This window comes from Pistacia vera, unplaced genomic scaffold (genome assembly GCF_008641045.1).
Source record: "Pistacia vera cultivar Batoury unplaced genomic scaffold, PisVer_v2 Contig977, whole genome shotgun sequence".
Classification (NCBI taxonomy): Eukaryota; Viridiplantae; Streptophyta; class Magnoliopsida; order Sapindales; family Anacardiaceae; genus Pistacia; species Pistacia vera.
Genome location: NW_022196864.1, coordinates 31,627 through 54,540, shown reverse-complemented (window position 1 = coordinate 54,540; position 22,914 = coordinate 31,627). Strand labels below are relative to the sequence as shown.

General features: G+C 36.3%; 1 pseudogene; it reads right to left on the bottom strand.

Annotated features, from left to right (window-relative positions):
• Nucleotides 1-957: 957 nt before the first annotated feature.
• Nucleotides 958-22,914, bottom strand: part of LOC116121385 — a 35,214-nt pseudogene continuing 13,257 nt past the window's right edge.

The following is a 22,914-nucleotide window of genomic DNA, read 5'->3' as shown; positions in this document are numbered from 1 at the left end:
AACAAAAAATTTTGTTGTCATCTTCATTAATTTTTAAAACCCAATTTCTGCCCTTCGTCAGTTTCTTTTGAGAAACAATTGAATGGTCCATATTACCTGTGCACTTGGGCTGTGTCTCGTTCTCAGCTCTCAACTTGAACAACAATCAATGTATACCTTAATCCGAGAGAAAGCCACGCATGTGCATATATATGATTTAAAATTGGAAGAGGATCATGGTTGTAGACGTAAAAATCTACCTGTACGGAAAGGAGGGTCTGATCCCGCGAGGTTGAGGCCACTAGCGATCTGCTGTACCTGCACACGTAGAGAAACACACGCGTGAAGCGAACGGAAAACACCAGGGTGGTGTTTGCCGTAGGCACTCCGACGCTCAAGTCAGCAAGGCTGAAAGGCTAATATAGTGAGGGCTAGGGAATGAGATTACCGGAAGTCTAGTCGGGGACTGTGACTACGGCGAATAAGCGAAACTCTCAAGTAAAGAGTCTCGGGTGTGAAGGTGTAATGTCGATGTCCTTTGTGAGAGGGCTGGCCTCTGCTTATATAGTGGTCGTCTGGTCTTCCAATCCTGGTGGGAGCAGGAGTCCTAGTGTGACTCTGATGCCAACCCTAGAAGAATCAGGGCCGTAATCAGCTGTCTTTATAAGTGTCTAGATAGGAAGTTAATTCCACTTAGGAGAATGACCCCCAAGTGGGAAAGTCGCCAGGAAAGAGGAAGACGACCTTGAATAGGGGATTGATTAAGAATGGGAAAATGTTGAAGGGGCTATGGGCTCTGGACTCACCCATAGGCCTAGAAATTGGACAGGGCTTAAGAGGCTCGCGCCCATGTAGTTCGGGCCGGCTATACTTCGTATCAAATAGGGCTAATCCGAATTGGGCCTCTGCAAGATTGGGCCTGGTCATTCTTCACCAGTGATCCTGTTTCCCTATTTGGGCCGAGGACGATTTTTGGCCCTAACAANTGCTCACTCCTAAATTGTCAATCTTACATTCTGTGTACCACCTGTGTATCATAGCATGTTTCTTGAGGAAAATTAACATGATTTGAGTTGTTGGAAAAAAAGGAATGTCAGATGTATATATATACCTTTGCATATTGTCCCATTCGGTCTGATGTAAAGCTTGGCAATTGTTGTAGTCTAATTTTGCAAGCTCAAGATAGATGTTATTGTTTACATACAACATCCTGTAGGGGTGACTACATAGCCATTAGAATATAAATCGAATCAATGAATTAATCGAGATGTTTAAGATTTTGTACGAGTACTGCACTAAGTCATTTGTGCACCCATTCAATAGTACTATTGCACGTGTATTACCTTTAAAGCTAATTAAATATGATTATGATTAATTAGAAGATGGAAAAACGAAATGCATCATATTGTGATCAGTGATCACACAAATGAACTAAGGAATGAACAAATAAAGCATACAAGACTTTGGCTAATCATGATAAACAAAAGGTCTATAAAAAAATAAAAGGATGGCATATTGTTGTGTGTTGCAGCTAATCTATAACATTTTGAGCATGGTAGATTCGTGAACTAATAAGTTGGTTGCTTCTAATATTTCAGTTTATCGAAAACAAGGACTCTTGGTTGAAATCATGACAAATGAACTAAGGAATGAACAACCAAAACCATACCTATACAAGACTTTGGCTATCCAAACGTCATCTCCAGCGCCATATTGTTCAATGTAAAGCCTCGCCTCAACTCTAGGCAAGCTTGCGTACCATGGAACCTCCAATGCGAACCTCACCTGTATTGTAATTGTTATTACATTAATTATTAATCCTTCCTTTTTTCTTTCTTTTTTTTACATATCCACAATTGATAGAATTCAGATGTCCATAAGGTCAAATTATCTACCATGGTTTTAGATGAAGTAAACGACTTTTTTCCAACCCAAGGTTTGTCTTAATGATACTTTCCCACCCAAAAAGTTTCAAAATACCATTTTCCCACCCAATTTTTATATTTCGTTACTACCAAAAGCCGATTTTGGCGACAAATTCTTTCTGTCACCACTATTTGAACTATTGGTCTCCTCTCTACAAAACCCCTCTCAATCCAGCATCTGATTTTTCGCCGATTGCCGACTATCGCAAAACTAGGGTTTCTTGTTCTTTGTTGATTCTCGACTGATTTCGGCAATGAATATTCAATTAGTCATCACCATTCGATCCATGCATCTACTCTACAAAAACTCTCTTATCCTAACTCCTAGTAACTCACTGAACATTGGCTAAGAAAGTGAAGTGTATTTTTGGTATTAATGGAATACAAATGTCGGGTGGGAAAATGGCATTTTGAAACTTTTTGGGTGGAAAAGTTTCATTAAGGCAAACCTTGGGTGGAAAAAAGTCGTTTACTCTTTTAGATATTATATAAATTCTATTAATTAGAAATGTTATTTTATCTCAGGGATCTTAACGTTTGTGTGTGTGTGTGTGTGTGTGTGTGTGTGTGTGTGTGTGTGAAGTGTAATTTGTTAGAGAGTGAGTTATTTAATGTTATTAAATAGTGCTAAGGTATCATGCAGCGCCCTAATTACAAAAGCAGGCAGTAAAAAATAACATTGTGTTTTGTAAGGGAATACCCTTCCAATTAGAAAAAATACCAGACGGCGTGGATGGTCAATTAATAAANGGCCGTAATCAGCTGTCTTTATCAGTGTCTAGATAGGAAGTTAATTCCATTTAGGAGAATGACCCCCAAGTGGGTAAGTCGCCAGGAAAGAGGAAGACGACCTTGAATAGGGGATTGATCAAGAATAGGAAAATGTTGAAGGAGCTATGGGCTCTGGACTCACCCATAGGCCTAGAAATTGGACAGGGCTTAAGAGGCTCGCGCCCATGTAGTTCGGGCCGGCTATACTTCGTATCAAATAGGGCTAATCCGAATTGGGCCTCTGCAAGATTGGGCCTGGTCATTCTTCACTAGTGATCCTGTTTCCCTATTTGGGCCGAGGACGATTTTTGGCCCTAACAATGGTTAACTTATAATTAGCTGAATTATGAGATTCTGAGCAAGGAAGTGCTTTTAAATATTGTGATTGTTTAACTTTTCATTACACCTTTATGTCAGCTTCAGTAACGATTAGACTTTAGTAATGTAGGTGTTTTATTTATTTATTATTTTAACTTACATAGTTGGAGGTAGAATACAGTGTACCAGAAGATTCTGAAATGGTGGGACTTTCATAATCAGTTGTCCAGATCTGAGGTCAGGTTTAGCAAGTATTGCATCGTGTGGGAACAACCGGAACTGGATCAGGGCATCTGGGAGGAGAAACTACAGGAGGCGATTCTGCCAGAGAATCATCAAGGACTGTTGTGTCAGTATCTGAATCAGAAGTAATGTCAGGCTGAGGAACCTAACGAGAAGGCATCAAATCAAATAAGGGATCCAGTGGAGTAGGTTCATCAGCTGTAGGAGACCAGCAAGGAGATGGAGAGGAGACCATGTCTTTGGTGGCAAACGAAAAGATGTCTTCATGAAACACAAGATCTCTCGAAATCATGAACCTGTTTGTAAGCGGATCATAACTTTTAACCCTTCTAGAGTATCGGATATCCCATGAAAATACAGCAAGTGGCTCGGGTTCCAAACTTGTCATGTGACCCAAGAGTAACAGCATAACAAAAGACATAAAAAAACTTGAAGGTGACCAATGGTGGGTTGATTCTTGAATAATACCTCATAAGGGGTTTTTCCATGAAGAACTCTGATTGGCATGTGGTTGATCATGTATTTAGCTGTGATCACACATTCACCCCAAAAAGAGATAGGGATATTNCATCTTCACCGATAGAGATCAAAGCAGATTTTTTTTCTTTTCTTGTCTTTTCTTCATGATGCATTTCTTCATCTTCCAAATTGCTAGATTTTGATCAATTCAATTCTGTTAATTGGATTTATTTTGAATATTTTAATGTTGTAGAGCTAGGGATGGGAAGACAGGATTGTTGTCTTGTTGATGATGAAAAGGAACGGTAGTAATGTAAAAAATTATTGTTTCCAATTAGTATTTGGTCAATGTTAAATCAAGGTCTTTATCATTAACTTCTATTGACATGATTAAATCCAAAAATAAATCCTAGCATTTGATTAAAATGTTGATTGTCGTGTGAGACGTTTGTGGTAATGGGTGGGCCGTTTTTCCTTTACTGGTGGCTTGAGTCTAACAATATTACCCTTCCAAAACTATTTGGTACACTTTTTTTAATAATATTCTATTTTGAATATGATAGAATATGATTTAATTAAATAAGATAGGATTCTGAAAATGTATTTGGTACATTTCTTTAAATATTTTCTGAAAATATTTAGATTTTTTTTAATCCCTTATATTTGTTAATTTAGCTTAACAGCCCCCACAATAAAAGTTTATAAAATAACAAAAACACTCTCACCCACTCAACTGATTTTCCGTAGCCAACCACCACCGCCGGACAGTGGCCAGAAGTCACTAGAATGACGCATGATCTGCTAGATCTAACCGGTTGTACGCTGATCCAGCCGAAAATAGTCAGCTCTACGGTCAAAGATCTGGTCGTTGACAACGACAATATCTTGGCCATCGTTGATGGCCAAATGAGGACCAAAAAATGTGGTCATCGTCAACGTGGATAGATTGGCACATAATCGACTAGATCCAGTCAATCGTGTATCGTTCCGGCACCGGCAGAAGGCGGTATTTGCTGACGGGGGACTATTGCTTGGGTCGATGGGAGTGTTTTTGTTAATTTATAAACTTTTATTGAGAAAGGTAATTGTTAAATGTTTCGAGTTAAATAGAATTGAATTGAATTTTAAACAATATTAAAACAAACACGTTTTTCAATTTTTAGGATAGGATAGTAGAATAAAATATGGTTGGAAAAGTTAAGCAAACAGAGGGCTAGGTCCGGAATTTCACTACCATTAATATTTTATATAAAGTTTTAGATGATATAATTGAAAATTCCACTGCCTCTACTCTGACCCACTGTATTTAAAAAGCCAACCGTCTTTCTAAGGACAGGATTTCTAAGTTCTAAGGCTCATATACCTTGATGGTGGAAGATTTTTATTTGTAACTGGGAGCAGCTAATTAATTAAATTTCACATATATAATTATAGCAACTAAATGCAGTTGTATTAACACACAAGAATTGAAATAAAAAGCAATAAACCATATTTTTCAGTTTTTTTTTTTTTTTTTTTTTTGAAGTCCACGATGAAAAAAAAAAAATTTGTCGTACTCAAATAACCTTAAGAGCGTCTCTTCAGTGTCAGCCACTGGTAGTTAGGTCATTGTGCAACACGTCTGCATATAGGTTGAACAGAAAATTTTACTAAATAGACAATAATTAAAACTTGTACAATTTGAAAAATATTATACTGAAATATAAATCAAAATAAAGTTATGATATATAGCTTAATTTATATTTAATTTGATTTGTCTTTATTTTTTTATTTTCGTTTAATTTAATGAGGATATATTTAAGTTAGATTTTTAAAGACATTAGTTGTGTATCCCTAGCTAGCTACCAAGTACTAATTATGTGATGCAGAGAATTATACGACTTTAAATAAAACTAAATGTTATTCTATTGTTTTGTTTGTATTCTTGTGACTTGTGACGTTTCGTGATTTAATTTTTTTTACTATAATAATTAATTATTATAAAACAGTAGGTTTTTCATTTGAAAATCAAATATATTATTATACACAAAAAGTTGACACGGAAGAGATGACAGAAGTGCTTTCAACATCTTACCTAGGATGCGATTTTCCGATGCAGAACTGCTGTTACTACATCGTGGGCAAATGCTGAAGTTAACTCGTTTGTCTTCAAGGCGGGACGGCCAAACACCTAAAATACATAAAATGAGAAACAAATTATCAATTCTTGAAAAGGAAGTACACTGCGCTGCCATCAACATGAAATATGCAGCATGGCTACCCTGGAAGTGAACATGAAAAACTCAAAATATATATATATCAATATATGTTTCCTTCTTCATTCTTTTGGTTTTACGTGTACTGTATTCTTTACTCTCCGTTGTTATATGTTCATGCATCAAGATATTAATCATCAGAAGAACTTACTCGAGAAAAAGAGAGATTTATTCGGATGATATTTGACGTTAGAGAAAGTCGAAGATCGTGGTGTGGCGCGAAGCACAGGCGAAAGGCCAAGAAAGAGATTGGTGGATTGGGAAGCCATGTTGATATGTTCACTTTTGTTTTGCAGAGGAAAATATATTCGGGGCCAAAGTATATATAGAGTTATCCTGGTCTACAACAAGATATAAAAAATCAATGATTTCGTAGTACATAAATTTTATTTCGATAAAATTATTAATTACCGTTTATTTCAATGTTTTACCATAGCATATGTCCGACACTAATCATAAGATATATACCACATTTCATATAAAAGCAAATCATGCCAAAACGTATGAAATTCCATGCAAAATGGGGGTAGAATGCAAGTTTTAAAACATACTTTCAAAACTGACAGAATGCACCCCTTCTCTATCTTTTTTTTTTTTTTAAACCAAGAAACCATTTACCAACATCACGAACCTCAACTCGTATACAATTCAACCAATTCTTTACTCTCAACGGCAACATTTTATTCATATAGCATGAATATATTCATACATACCAATAAACAAAAAGGTTAAAAAAATTATAGTAATATCTCATCTTAATCATAAACATACCCATTCAACAATTTAACAGCCAACCTCAACACTCCGCATTATTTAAAAATCTGCAGGAATACTCCCTTTAATTATGCATTTCCTCTCTTCCAGATTTTTCAACAAGACAAGACAAATAATTATAAAGACAAATGCATGTGTTTAACAAAATAAAGGAAAAGCACACTTAAAACTCCACTTATTCATGCATTTCAACACTTCCAATTGAATCTACCAGCCAATTTGAAGTCAATTCCACCAACAGCACATTTAACTCAATAGTTTAGTAAAATAATTTAAAACAAAACGTTATAGAATTTGGCATACAACGCGTATCGCATGCTAATTAAAATTATTCACCCGAATTTTAACATACAAGCCTTAACCTTCAACATTTGCTGCCTTTATATATATTTTTCTTCATCTACTCTTCACACAACATCAACCACAACTCATTTCTACCAAATAAAACAACATTTCAATTATTCAATTCACACAAAATTTCCAAGTGATTGAAAGGCAATAACTTTAAAGCAACATGCAAGCTTAAAAACTCAATCTTTAGTAAAGGATTTGGTGCAATCCCCATTCAGTCTTTGATTAGCAAACTGTCTCCAAATTAAGCCAGCAGCCCATTTTTGAAGAACAAAACACCAAATGCACCTTTATACACCTATATGTGTATATAAATAAAGAAAAGAGTTAATTATATGATAAAGTCTCATTCTAAATAAATATATATTCCATTCAACAATTTAATAAAGCCAACACCAACATTTCCGTTACCAAAACTCTGCACAATATAAATTTTCTCGACCCTTCAACATAAGCCGAACCCAACTCCTCTCTATAGTAAACTCATTACTTTGGAACAAGATCTAATTCATTATCACCCAAAAATTTGCTCAGCCGAAACATGCAAGATAAGGTTTAGCAAATAAAATACTTAACTCAAGATTTTGTACCCAAAACATTATAATAGAAATAGATAACTTGATATGCAAACAGGAAATTAAGTTTTTAAAACACTTTTTGGTTAATCCACTCACCATTCAGCTCAACCAAACTTCCAGCAAGCTTCAAACATTTTTTTTTTTTTTTTTTTCCAATCCCGAGCTTAGATCTGGGTTAATTTTGCTCGGTTTTTGCTCTCCTCCACCGATTCCAGATCACTTTCACTCCTCTCGGCTGAACCTCACACTCTCTTCTCTTTTTTTTTCTTTTCTCTCTTCTTCCTCTCTGTGTTTCTTCTCTCCCAGTCTCCTTCTTCCTTCATCTGGGCGAAAATCAGCCTTTTTATATTTTTAATCTTTCTATAATTATGCTTCTGCCCCTAGATTACAGATAATTCCGGTAAACCCCTGCCACATCAGCTTTTCCTTCCAAAAAAACCTCCAGATTTTGTCCATTGTTACATGCAAACCCAGCAGCTTCCTTTTCTTGCAATTTCATTCCCAATAAACTTTTAAAAACTAACAGAAATCCCCTACCATAAAAATAAAATCACAAAGAATATGTAATATTTATTAGGATTAAAAAAAACGGGGTTTCACAAACCAACTAGTTCATTATTGTTATAAATATTTGATAGTCGAATTAAACTTTGTATTCTACTGCACTCATTAAATGCATATATAATCCAGTCTAATCTTGTCTTACATGAAATACAAGACATTAACATTAATATCCATTAATCTAATGCACTTCCCACTGGCTGCTTATACGTTTATATTATATAGACAGCGGACCCAGCCCGTTAGAGGGTAGGCCTAGCATTTTCTTAAAAAAAATTGTTCATATAGGTCCCATGAATTTTTTTAATTTAAAAAAAAAATGAGAAATATTATACATATATCCAGACTCATAAAAAATATATTATTAATATATATATTTTACGCCTACATCATATTAAAAGTTTAAAACTCTTTCCACTCTTTTTTACGTCCACCTGTTTTTTATGATTTTATCCCCAAAATTATTTGCTCCATTTGGTTCATTATTCTGATAGTTTTTAGAATAATCTTTTGAAAAAAGTTAAATTGGATGGGTATTACGATGTAGGATTTAAAAATTAACAAAAATATCTCCTATGTTCATTTATTTACTAACCACCCCTATAATAAAATATTAAAAGTTAACAAAAACACCCCAAACTCACCCATTAAATACGGACAGCTGGCCACCACCGCCGAAGGGTGGCCAGAGTGTTTTTGCAATTTCTAAAAAAAATATTTGAGGGTGTTTAGTTAAATTAACAAATTTAGGAGGTTTAAAATAAATTGAAAAATATAGAATAATATTTTGGGAATAATGACATTTTACTGTTTAACTTTTTTGGGAATAATAATAATAGTATTCCCAAAAACGAAACAAACGAAGACTCTCTCATTCTCTCTTTCACTTTCTCTATGTTATTCGTTATTAAAACTTTTGAAGACTGAAATTATTAAAGCTTTCACTAATCAAGGTGTCACAATTAGATTAGTTTTCTGTTTTATCAGTTTTAGGTATATGTATTACTCATTTCCTTTTAGTTTATTTTAAGGTTGAATCATACTTATTTTTTGGAGGTTTTTTATTCTAATTTGATGGAAAAAGACATAGATCTTGTGAGTTTGTTTTGTGTTTAAGAATGTTCATGCTTTCTCAAATTAAACATTAACTATATTTTACTGAACGTTATTCTTTACTCTTCACCCACCACTTTTCTATATTTCAAATGTCATCGTTTAGCTGCTCAAAATTATTAAAGAAGTTTGAGTTGTTATCTATGTTTATATTAAAAAAAATTCCATTGTTTTTATTAATTCATATTAAAAATCAAGGCAACGTTGACTTAATTTAAGTTTTGGTTGACTTTAACTTAAGTTAGGTATGATCCAAGTCATAAAAATTTATATTATAATCTTTGAAAGCAAAAAAAAAAATAAAAAAATAAGAAATAAGAAATTTGTGTAGAACATTTTTGGTGGATTGTAATTGTTGTAAACTCTTTTAATTATATTGGATTTAAGTGGATTGTTAGATTCCCGTAGTCTTTTGCTCTCTTTAATTGAAGAGGTTTTTCCACATAAAAATTTTCTTGTGTTTCCTCGTGAATTGAATGTTATTTCCAACATAATTTGCTCAAGGTTTTGCTTCTTATAAATTTATTCAAGTAGTAAAGTATTGTGTTATTGCATTATTTTCTTTCAAATTATTGATTTCTAATACATTAAATTTCATGGGTTACGCATACTGATCTTTTGTAATTAAGTAAAGGTTTTTTATTTTTTAATGCAACAAGTTTAACTTTATAATTAATATTAGTCAATTAATTTGTTGAATCCAGAATAGAATTAATCGAGTGGCAGTTAAATGCTACTTACCTAAATTCAATTTGTTTCAATTAAATATGCGCAATTTTTTTTCTCTCTTATATTTATGTTACATTTTGTACTATCGTTTTTCCTTTATTTGGTTTACTTAAATTAATTTCCATTTAAGTAATCATTGAAAAATATAAAAAGAGGTCAAATTAATTAAAATAAAATCATTAATCACAAGTAGAATAATCCTTTATTGAGACTTGCTTAAGATTTGGAGACAAGGAACCCTACAATGTTTGAACTCAAAAGTCATACATAGATGCTTTCTTCCAATTATAAAATGTTCTTCCCACTAACCAACAAAAAATTTTGTTGTGATCTTCATTAATTTTTAAAACCCAATTTCTGCCCTTCGTCAGTTTCTTTTGGGAAATAATTGAATGGTCCATATCGTTAACTCGATAAACTAACCATATTACTTGTGCACTTGGGCTGTGTCTCGTTCTCAGCTCTCAACTTGAACAACAATCAATGCATACCTTAATCCGAGAGAAAGCCACGCATGTGCATATATATGATTTAAAATTAGAAGAGAAAGTTTTCCAGAATCAAGAAACAAGAAAGAGGGATTTAGACGACTCTGAAGAAAATCAATAGTCTGTTTATGATATTTCTATCTGAACTGTTAACAAAAACAGAAATAAGAGGCTGTTTTATACTCAGCCAATCTGTAGAAAAAACGCAGCGTTTCATGCTGCTCTGAAACTAAAACGCAGTGTTTCAACTGTTTTCAATACAAACTAAGCTACTTTTAGAACCTTACAGATATATCCTTACAATTGATTTGCTTTACTCTGTTCAATATCTTCCCTTGAACTAAACGTCCTGGGCAGTCTTCTCTACTACATTCTTCCTAACATCTTCCCTTGAGCTAAACCTTTTGGACAGTCTTCTCTACCACATTCTTCTTTACATCTTCCCTTAAACTAAACCTCCTTGGCAGTCTTCTCTATCATGTTCTGCTCATATTAGTTCCAAACAAAAAAAAAAAAAAAAATTCCACAAAACTGCAGTCTCATGACCTACAGACAAATCCAGAATCTTCATAAACTGCAGACTAAAAAAAACAAACAGAATCAGCTCACAAATTGCACTCCAAATTTTTTCACATAAAACTGCAGTTTCATGAACTGCAGACTAAACCAGAATTTTCACAATCTGCAAACTAAACACAGAATCAGCAACTTCCAACCAAAAAAATAGTCTTCACAAACTGCATTCAACCACAATAGCTGATTAAACCAGAATCTTCACAATCTGCAAACTAAACACCGGATCAGCAAATTCCAACCAAAAAAAAAAACTAGCTTCACAAACTGCATTCAACACACAATAGCTCAAAATTAATTTTTTACAAAAACTACATTCAATCAACAGCTTCACAAACTGCATTTCTGCAGACTAATCATCACAAACTGCAGTCTCACGAACTGCAGACTAATTAGAATCAATGCTTTCTGACTGGTCTGTATCACCTGACTTGTTTAACTTAAGCAGACATTGCAGGGGCTGTATTTCAAGAGTATTGACCTCTAATGCTGAATCAGACAGATACTACATTTAGTTTGGTTCGAAGAAGCTGAAATCTACTTCCAGCGAGAGCCTTTATTAAGATATCAGCACTTGATACTTAGTGGAGATATATTGTACACACAGCTTCTTGTCAGTGGCCAGCTCCCTTACATAGTGCACATCAATTTCGATGTGCTTGTTAGGGCATGAAAAACATAATAGTAGACAAAGCTCCTGCACTCATATTGTCCACCAGAGTACAGGAGTTCTATGAACTAATGTCAATTTCTTTAAACAAGTGCTGGATCCAAGCAAGTTCAGTGGCTGCTTGGTTGAGTGATCAGTATTCTGCCTCGTGGATGATAAAGACACCACCTTTTGTTTTCTAGAACCTCACTGCACCAAATTACCTCCAAGATAGATACCATATCCACTAGTAGACCGTCTATCATTCACATCTACAGCCCAGACTGTATCAGCATACCCTTCTAACTGAAAATCAATGCTGCTCTTGAATAATAACCCATGTTGGGATTGCCTTTGATGTATCGAAGTACACTTTTGTAGGCAGTCCAGTGAGCCACAGTTGGTGACTGAAGAAACCGACTTAATCGATTTACAGAATAAGCCAAATCTGGTCTAGAGTGAGTGAGATATTACAAGCCTCAACTATGCTTCTATATGTGTTGGTTGATAAAAAAAACTCACTATCCTCTTTCCCTAATTTCACACCCATTGCCATTGGTGTTATACATGGCTTGCAGTCTATCATTCCAGCCTTGATCAATAACTCTGGGCATACTTGATTGAGGTGAAAGTAAATCAGAATCAGTGTGATGTATTTCAAACCCAAGGAAATAGTTTAGGTCCTAAGTGTTTAAGTGCAAACTGCTGATGAAGATCTTCGTCATTTGAGAAATTAAACAAGAATCAGACCCTGTAATGATTATATCATAACATAAACAGTAGATATATCACTTGAGCACTTTCTTCATAAGAACAAACTTGTATCAAAAACTAAATTGGTAAAACCCCATGAGATGAGAGCACCTTTAGCTTGTCAAACCAAGCTCTAGGAGCTTGTTTAAACCATATAAGCTTTATGAAGTTGACAAACATGCTTGGGATAGTTAAATCAACAAATCCCCGGTTGCATCATGAACATAGTTTCGGTTAAGTCACCATTTAAGAAAGCATTGTTATATCGATTTGTTGGATATCCACTTGTAATGAACAGCAAGGGAGAGCATAATTCTGATTGTAGCAGGTTTGATAACTGGGGAAAAAGTATCAAAATACTCAAGGCCTGGTGTTTGTTGAAATCCCTTGCCACCAACCTTGCTTTGTATTTTTGTAGAGTGCCATCAGATTTTAACTTGGTTCTAAAAGCCTATTACATCCTACCAAGTTCATACCTGAAGTGTAGGGACTAATTTCCAGATATTGTTTCTTTGAAGTGCTTGAAACTCTTCCTACATTGCTGCCTTCCATTCTGGAATATTTAAACCTTCTGTGGCAGATTAGGTTCAGCCAAAATATGAAAAGCAGATAACAAGGCTGCTTTGGAGGAGTACATGTAAGTGGCTTTTAGATCTAGTAATCATAGGATGAGATTGGTAGTTGGTAAGGAAGAAGGTTTAGTGATAGGGAGAACTACCTCAAGTTGAATTCCGCAGAACTAGTACTAGCTTTGTCATGATTAGAGGTAGGGTGAGATGCATTAGCATATTATTTAAATCAGACGCAGGATACTAAATTCTGAACAATCCGCATTAGGTGTGTGCTGCTGAGAAATAGGAAGGGCAGATTCTGAGTTTCTCAAAGCAGATTCTTGTACTGAAGGATGATTTGTTTCATGTGTTGAAGATGAGTGTATGTTATTTGAGGATGAGTTGATGACATTAGGAGGATGGCGGTTCTAGGCTTGGGTGCTGAAATGACTCCAGCAGATGGAATAAGATCAATAACATGAGAGAAATTCCAAGGAGTGGAACCATGAAAACATCACTCAATTCAGCACTATCTTTGTCCTTAACTGAGAGCATTTAAAACCATCTTTGAATGGGAATTCACCTTCATTAAACCGAGCTTGTTTAACAGCATAAACTTTCCTTGAAGAGGATAAACATTTATACCCCATGTGAACTAACTATAGCCAAGGAAAACACATCTTTCAGTGTGATAAGAGAGTTATGCTTCTGATATTGCATGATATAGGGGTAACAACAACATCCAAGACCCTGAATTCATCATAGATAGGTTCATCTCCAAATAGTTTTTGAAAAGGTGATATTTCTTCAATAGATACAGAGGGCAATCTGTTGATAAGATAAGTTGCAGTAGTGAAGGCTTGCCACCAAAAACACAAGGCATTGAAGCATGAGCCAAAAGTGCTAACCCAAATTATGTTATAACTCTATGTTTCCTTTCCACTCTTCCATTTTGTGGTGGAGGTAAGGACAAGGGTGTCTAAATGCAATTCCATGTGTTTGTAGGTAATTAGAGAAAGGCCTAAACTTTCCTTCCAATCAGTTTGTAGACATTTAATTTTGCATTCAATTGTCTCTCAACAAAAGAGGTGAAAATGAGAGAAAATAGTAAAAGCTTCGGACTTCAATTTAATGGATAATCAAACAAATCTACTAAATCATCCACAAACAACATTATATTTGTATCCTTCAATTGAACATACTGGTGTAGGCCCCACAAGTCTGAATAAACTATCTCAAGAGGACTTGTGGTCTTAGAACTAGACAATGGAAAAGAGCTTGCTGCATTTTTCCAAATTGACATGTCACATAAGGACAGCTTATTTCCAAATTCCCACAATATTCATTTTATTCATTAAGATTTCAAAGTCTTCCTTGTGGATGCCCCAATCGAGCATGCCACAACTTGGTTCTACTATTTCTAACATCAGAATTATTATATCTAGTGTAGCTACTCTCACTACTTGTGGTGCTGAAACAGCAGGAGCTTCAATGCTTTATTATTTGAAACTGAAATAGCAGGATCATCAGAGCTAACATGGATGCTTGAGATAGAAAGACAAAAGCAGCTTGTTCATCATTAAAGGAGACAGTGGTTGGAAAGGATAATTGCAGTTGATACAAACCATCCTTCAAGAGTCCTTGTATAAGTATCCTTTTGGTGGCCTTATCCTTATTACACAATGATCAGAATAAAATTCTACAACAACATCATTATCTCTAGTTATTTGTGAGATACTCAAAGATTTTTAGCTATATGTGGCACACATAACATCTTCCTAAGATGAAGTAATTTAGGATAAAAGTAGAAGCCAGAAAAGACTCACCTATATGAGTAGTAAAGGACAGTTTGGCCATTGCCTACTTGGATTGTGATCCACCTTGATAGTTGTCTTTCACCACCAGGTTGGTTGGTTCAGCAGTCATGTGATTGGTTCTCTGAGTCAACATACCATGTTTGGTCAGCAAGCACTTGTGGTGGCTATGGTATGTTGTTTTGAAGAACTGAAAAATTATTACTTTGAGCATTTTAGAACATTGCTGAAGAGCTTCTGATTGATCATAGCAGGTCGGTGAGGATGCCCAAATAACACAGACTGTTGAGTTTGTTGATAACATGCAGGTGACTGAGAAAGGTTTGCTCCACCATGACCAGGATAGCCGTGACTGAAGGATAAAGATGCACAACCTTGCATAGATTGGACGGAAGCATTTTTGTAGCCAACAAAGCTTGGAGTGATTCATGGATTGATTTTGAAACTGTCCTGTGATGGCCGGTACATTAATAGCCGGACTTTGATTTATAAAATTCCCTTGGTTCTGATTATTGAAACCTTGAAAGTTATGATCAAAGCGTGGTAACACTGATGCGAGTAGTCTCGCCTCTTTTCCACAAACTTGACATATAAGTCTTGGTCAAAATGTCCTCTTCCTCTGCCTTTACTTTTCATCATGAAAGGATTGTACACAAATTACCAGAGGAGGTCAACTGATTTACAAAGTCACCATTTTGTACAAACTGAGGTTGAAACTGAGTATGAAGATCAGGCTTGAAGCTTTCTTGAGACACATTGTTGTTACTATATTAAGGATTTCCAGGGATTGAGTGAGAGATCATAGGTTGAAAACTGGAGATATACCAGCTAGATTTTGACTAAAAGGGGTGACTAACGGGTGACTGGCTTGTTTGGTTCAACAAACAGGGAGTCAGTAGGCTTTGTTTAACTGCTAATAGTGTAGAGGCAAGCTGATCATGTAGATTTGTAAAAGATTGTTCTGTCTCTCCAACCTAATCTCATGTTTATGAAGCAATAATTGTGCTTCTTGGAGAGTTGTCTGACTACTGGTTGCAACTAAATTTGCTATCGGCATCATATTCGGGTCCTAACCGTCTATAATGTAGAGTAACAGCTCTTCATCACTTAGGTTTACACCACTAGCTATCAATTCGTCCCCTAACTCTTTCATTTTAGGACATAATCACTAACACTTAGGGCATCTTTTTGGTGTTCTGCAACATGTTTCTCAAGTGAAGGGTTCTAGCTTGTACTATCACTCTCAAACCTGTCAATAGTTCTATAGTAAATTCTTCATCAGATCTTATACGAAGTACTAGATTTTGCGACATGCCAAAACATAGACTCAAAAAATGGTGGATAGAAGCCAACTCACCAGAAATTGGTGACTTTCTTTTAGTTGAAATAGCCTGGATTGGTTTCTTGACTATTGTTTCTGAGCTCTCATCTTTCTCATGATTTAACATTGGGGACATGCCTTCTCTCCAGTGATAAATCCTTCTAATCCATGAGAAATAAAAGCTAGTAGGATTTGTGAACGCCAGAACGTATAGTTTTTCTCCAATAATTTGACAAGAGTGGATGGTCATGTGGGGGAATGTTGGAGTTTGTGAGCATAGAAATCAGCCCATATTGTTGTTGATTTAGAAGCTGATTTAGTGAGTATTATCAACAATCACCATTGACGTGGTTAATGGCTCTGATACCATGAAAGTTTTCCAGAATCAAGAAACAAGAAAGAGGGATTTAGATGACTCTGAAGAAAATCAATACTCTGTTTTGTATTTCTATCTGAATTGTTAACAAAAAATAGAAATAAAGGCTGTTTTATACTCAGCCAATCTGTAGAAAAAATGCAGCATTTCATGCTGCTCTAAAACTAAAACGCGTGTTTCAACTGTTTTTAATACAAAATAGCTACGTTTAGAACCTTACAAATACATCCTACAATGATTTGCTTTACTCTGTTCAATATCTCCCTTGAACTAAACCTCATGGGCAGCTTTTCTACCACATTCTTCCTAACATCTTCCTTGAACTAAACTTCGGACAGTCTTCTCTACCACATTCTTCTTTACAATGGTTAACTTATAATTAGCTAATTAGAGATTCTGAGCAAGGAAGTGCTTTTAAATATTGTGATTGTGTAACTTTTCATTTCACCTTTATGTCAGCTTCAGTAACGATTAGACTTTAGTAATGTAAGTGCTTTTTTTATTTATTATTTAACATCATATAGTTAGGGGAGGATATAGTGTACCTAGAAGATTTTGAAATGGTGGGACTCTCATAATCAGTTGTCTGTAGATCGAAGGTCAGGTTAGCAAGTACTGATCGTGTGGGAACAACCGAAACTGGATTAGGGTATCTGGGAGGAGAAACTGCAGGAGGCGATTCTGCCAGAGAACATCAGAACTGTTGTGTCAGTATCAAATGGAAGTAATGTCAGGCTAGGAACCTAAGGAGTTGGTACCAAATCAAATAAGGGATCCAGTGGAGTAGGTTCATCAGTTGTAGGAGACCACCAAGGATGGAGAGGAGACCATGTCTTTGGTGGCAATGAAAAGATGTCTTCATGAAACACAACATCTCCAAAATCAGGAACCTGTTGGTAAGTGGATCATAATTTCAACCCTTCTGGAGCATCGGATATCCCATGAAAATACAGAAGTGGCTGGGTTCCAAACTTGTCATGTTACCCAAGAGTGTAGCCTAACAAGACATCAAAAACTCAAAGGTGACCAATGGTGGGTTGATTCTGAATAATACCTCATAAAAGGTTTTTCCATGAAGAACTTTGATTGGATATGGTTGATCAGGTATGTAGTTGTGATCACAACTTCACCCCAAAAGAGATAGGGATATTGGCTTGGTGTTTGAGTGCACGGGCGATGCATTTTAGTAAATGGCGGTGTTTTGTTTCGAAAACCTATTTTGCTGTGGGGTATATGTGCAGAACTTTCATGCAAGATGCCAACGATCGATAGAAAAGAGAAGAACAATTATGATTAAAAAAATCTCTAGCATTGTCGTTCTAACATTTTGGACAGAGGTATGAAATTGGGTGGTGACCATATAGAAAGTTTTTTATGTGGGTAAGTGTTTGGCTTTTGGATTGCATGAGGAATGTCCATGTACATCAGGAGAAGTCATCGACAATAGTGAGAAAAATCTAGATCCATCATGATTGGTGGTGTGATTGTATGATCCTAATGTCAAGATGGATTAAGGCAAATGGTTGAGTGGTGGTGAGGTGCTTTGTGTAAAGGTGAGCAGGCTTGTAGTTAATGGACAAATTGGACACTGAGGTTGCCGGATAGTGGCACTGTGACTAATCTTTGAAGATGAATAAAAGAAGTTTTATTAATATTGTATTACAATTGAAACTTTATTGTTTGTAATACAGTAAAAATTATTAAAAGATTTAGCAAGTGCCTAGTAGTATGGACCTCTATTGCCTCTACCCAAGCCTATCAGTTTCCTAGTCAAAGGGTCCTGAAATTCATGTATTAGGACAAACTTCACAGTGCACCTATTGTCCTCACAAATTTGGATGTTAAAATGAGGTTGAAGTGAATGCAAGCATAGTACATTCCTAAGTTTAAATAGCAGATATTGGGCAATCCCTATATCATGAGTGCTGGGGTTATGCTTTTGTTCAGCATGCAACAAAAGTTGATAATGTGGTGAAAATGGTGGTAAAAAATTTTGGGTGGCAAAAAATCGATCGCTAGCTCCTAAATCAATAATAACATATCGGTTATAATAAAATTAAGCAATAAGAAGTACCTACATAAGATGTTTAGGGGCTTGTCATGTTATTCAGCATTTGAAGCCAACTAATTGTACTGATCGGGTGGAGTGGGAGATGGTTGACTTCCATAGTTAAGAGTATCAACTTGAAATGATGAGGAATTACCATTTTTGTCCTGGTAGAATCGGGACGACCATTTAATTTTCAACAATGGTCCCGATCATGGTTCCTCCTTTTACATAGTCACAATATAGCTGCCCTTTTCCAGATTTGAATTTCCTGGCCCGTTTGACCATTTCCAGAACCATTGGACCAAGAGTTTGACCTAGTGACCAGCCTGTTGACCTGTTTGACCTAGCACTTGATGTAGATGTTTGAGCCGTTAGATGCGTTAAAAACGCGATCAATTTTTGGCCGTCAGATCGCGCAATGATATAGCCCTTGATTTTTGTCCCCTTCATATTAATTGCCCCTTTTGCTATTTCAGTTTGCCCAACCCTAGCCGGCCTTTTCGCCATTGCCTCTAATCCCTGCAAACACCATCGACTCACCAGTTGAACGATCTGTGTTTAGCTAGTGTTGACTCTCATCTTTGTATCGCCAATTAGAAACTTCGGTGGAGAGTGGGTGGCGGTGAAGTAGCCAAGATCTGAGTTCTAAAGGCCAAAATAAATTCATTTAGGCCAAGCAAGAAGTGCGACAATCTGTCACGATCTCTGATCCTCTAATATTGCTGAGAGTCACCGGTGATCCTCACTAGAGTCTCTTCGACGGCACCAACTCATTCCAAATGGCAGAAAGCCAATTGAAATAAGTGGTGACATTTTGGTTCCCCGATTTGAGTTCGACAGGCGTTGTCAGAGGATGAAAGCCTTGGCCAAGTCTAGTTTAGCATACATCTCCCTAATATTTGCTTAGATCTTGACAGCCATTTCTATTGGTGGGGCCCTGCTGCATTTCTGGTGAAAGGCAATTGCTTATCCATGATTAGACCAGCATATTGCATTGGCTCCAATGGCGTTGAAGGTGTGGTAGAGGTGCGATTGGAATTTTCCATCGAGAAAATGGTCCTTGTCATTTGCGATGAGGGCCCGCGGAAATCTCATGACTAGGAGGCTAGTTGTCAGAGCCCATGAGAACTTGCTTGATGAGGACTAGTTTTAGTCCATGCAACCGGCGAGAATAAACACATTGCCTGGTTCAAGGCAATCGCTGCCGACCGCTGGTACTATGTAATGGGTATAGGTAGGGATTCGTGTTTGGATCCTGGCCCGTTAAGGCAAAAGACCGGTTGTAACCTGGTTGAGGAAAATAACCTGGGAGTAAGGCTGGGTGAAGCCTTGACCGGAAAGGAACCCGGGTTAAACTCGGCATTCCAAATGGGTAAAGGGTTGGGTCAAGCCTTGATTGTGTGTTTGGGGCATGAGTGGTGACTGGGCATTCTTTACTGGTTGGCTTTGTGTGGTGATTGGACGTATGTGGTGATTGGGTTTTCTGTGTTTGGATTGGTTTCCATTTGGAATCTGATAGTTTGTGATGGTTAAAAAAAACCAACTCTAATCGAGTGTCTGTTTGATTTCAGGACATAAAAGAGAGGATAGGTTGATATGGCAAGCGGAAGTTGGTTAGTAGTGCTCTGATACCATGTCAGAGATTGAAGATCAAGAAAGAGATGTAAAGAGAAGCAGACTCACTACCAGAGAATGCTAAGAATGAGAGCGTGAAATAGAGAGAAAGAATCTGTATTTACTTGTAAGCCTGTACAATGGCATATATATACAATTCTTCTAAGTGTAAAATAGGAAAGACAATGAATTACAAATCCGTATTAATTCAATCAATCCCAAGGATTAAGGTGATTGATTGAAACTGTAATCATCCTTGATCTCAGCGCAAAGATTAAGGAAAAGCTGTATAGTAAATTCATATCTCGTCACAAACAATACACTTCGAAATTTTTCCAGATTCCAGAACATAAATAGAGAACTTAAACACCAGCTAGAACCAGATTCCAGAACTAAGAACATAACAGTAGCAGATTCCAGAACAGAAAACACACCAGCAGCTAAACCAGATTCCAGAACAGAAATCAGAGAACTTGAACAGAAAAACAGCGAAAATAAACTGGAGGAAGCATGAACATGAAAGTTTTGACTCTTTTGCTTACTGGTTGCTGACTACGTACAGAAAAGCACCACTCACCTTATTTATTCCATTTTAGTAGCCACTTATTGACTAATTTATTAACACATTCAGTGTGAATGCTTGGAGCAAGTCCAACTATGCCATTGCTTGCAACGGTCCATCCATTTCTTGTTGGAGTTGTCGACTACTTCAGTATTAATGGGTAACGACGACCCGATATTGCACAAGCAGTGGGAGTTTTGAGTCGCTTTATGTAAATCCTGGTAAGGAGCATTGAAGTGCTGTAAAGAGGGTTCTTAGATATCTTCGTGGGACCTCGGATTTATCATTATGTTATGGAGGCATGGCGATTGGGGATGAGCTAGATGTGATAGGTTTTGTGGATGCTGATTGGGGAGGTGATCTCGATAGTAGGCGTTCCACAAGTGGGTATGTATTTCTTTATTTGGTGCTGCTGTTTGTTGGATGAGTAAAAGGCAAAGTACTGTGGCTTTATCATCGACTGAGGCAGAGTACATGGCATTGACACATGCTGGCAGGAAAGTATGTGGCTTCGAAGATTGAGTTTAGAGCTTGGTTTCAAGCTTGATGCTGTGAAGATTGGATGTGACAATCAAGGGGCTATTTACTTAGCCAAGAATCCTGCTTTTCATTCGTGATCAAAACACATTGACATACAATACCATTTCATCAGGCAAAAGGTGGAGGAAAAATTGGTGTTGTTAGAGAAGGTTAACACTGTTAATGCTGCAGATTTCTTACCAAGGCTGTGAGCTTAGCAAAGTTTACATGGTGTGTTGATGAGGTAGGCCTTCATTGTGTGAAGTATTCACACAGTGGGAGAAGTTGGAGTTGTCGACTACTTCAGCATTAATGGGTAACGGAGACGCACTCGGGGTCCCGCTGTAGGATTTCTTTTAAGTTACTAATTCCTTTTGGGTTGGGCTTAGGAATAAGAATCCTTGTAAAACTAAATTTACTCTTAAACCTAGATATAAACATACTTTTCTCTTGTTATGTGTGAGAGAGCAATTCATTCATTGTAAACGAGGGAGGTGAGCATATTGCAATAAATTGACTCAGCTGGACGTAGCCCACATTGGGTGAACCAGGGTAAATCACGCTGTTATTTTTCTTTGTTTACTGTTGTTTTGTTTTACTATTATATTTTGTTCCTGTTGTTGTCTCTATTTCGTTCATTTCTAAGTATGTTGCTTTCTAGTTTTTTTCCCGCTCTCTTCAATGCATAATTGCTTATACTGGAACTATTTAGAGTGCTTCGGGAAATACTTTTATATCAATCTTATGTATCAGAGACCCATCTCAACTATCCCAGCCCACCAACAGCAATTAACAATTAGGCGGACGTTCATTAACGTGTGCAAAATTAATTTGTCAATCTCAAACAGAGAACATTTAATTATCGCAAGGGTACCACTGAGGTCAGAGAACGCCGATTTTCATCCCAAAGATATAAGTCACGATGTTTTAGAAAATAAAAGCAAGTTTCATTTTGAAAGATAAAGTACATATTCGATTTACTCTCTCAAAGAGTACTTTGTCAATGTGAAATACAGATTTAATTCACTCTCTCAAAGAGTACTTTGTCATGTGAAAGTTAATAGTCTCAGTATCACAATAAGCAATATAGTAAAAACTCTTTGCCACTGTCGAAATGTATGCTTGACATTAGAGTCGATATCATCTGAGGAACGTTGGAGCACTAACTGCACAAGCTCTTGCATTTCGGACTCTATTTGTAAGTTCGTGATGCTATCACTGTTGTCAGTTTGGCTACCATTGTTACGTCCCTGAAACAAAATTATAAGAAATAAATTTGAATGAAGAACGAGGAGGTGTAAATCGAATGTAATTTATCACAACCGACTCTTTGATATTCTAGTTGATGACAACATGATCAGCTATCAGTTTAAGCTTTCTAATAAATCTGAGAGCCATTTTAAAAATCCTGGAGAAGGAGTTTCTGATTATGTTTGAGCCACATCAATTTATATGACTACTTTTATACAAGTAATATAGTTAAATTAAATTAATCACATTAAGGAAGTCCAAGAATCATTTGAATTTTCCTATATTAGCCTAAAAGATTGCCCCTCTGATCAGTAGATTAAATTGAAAAAATATCAGA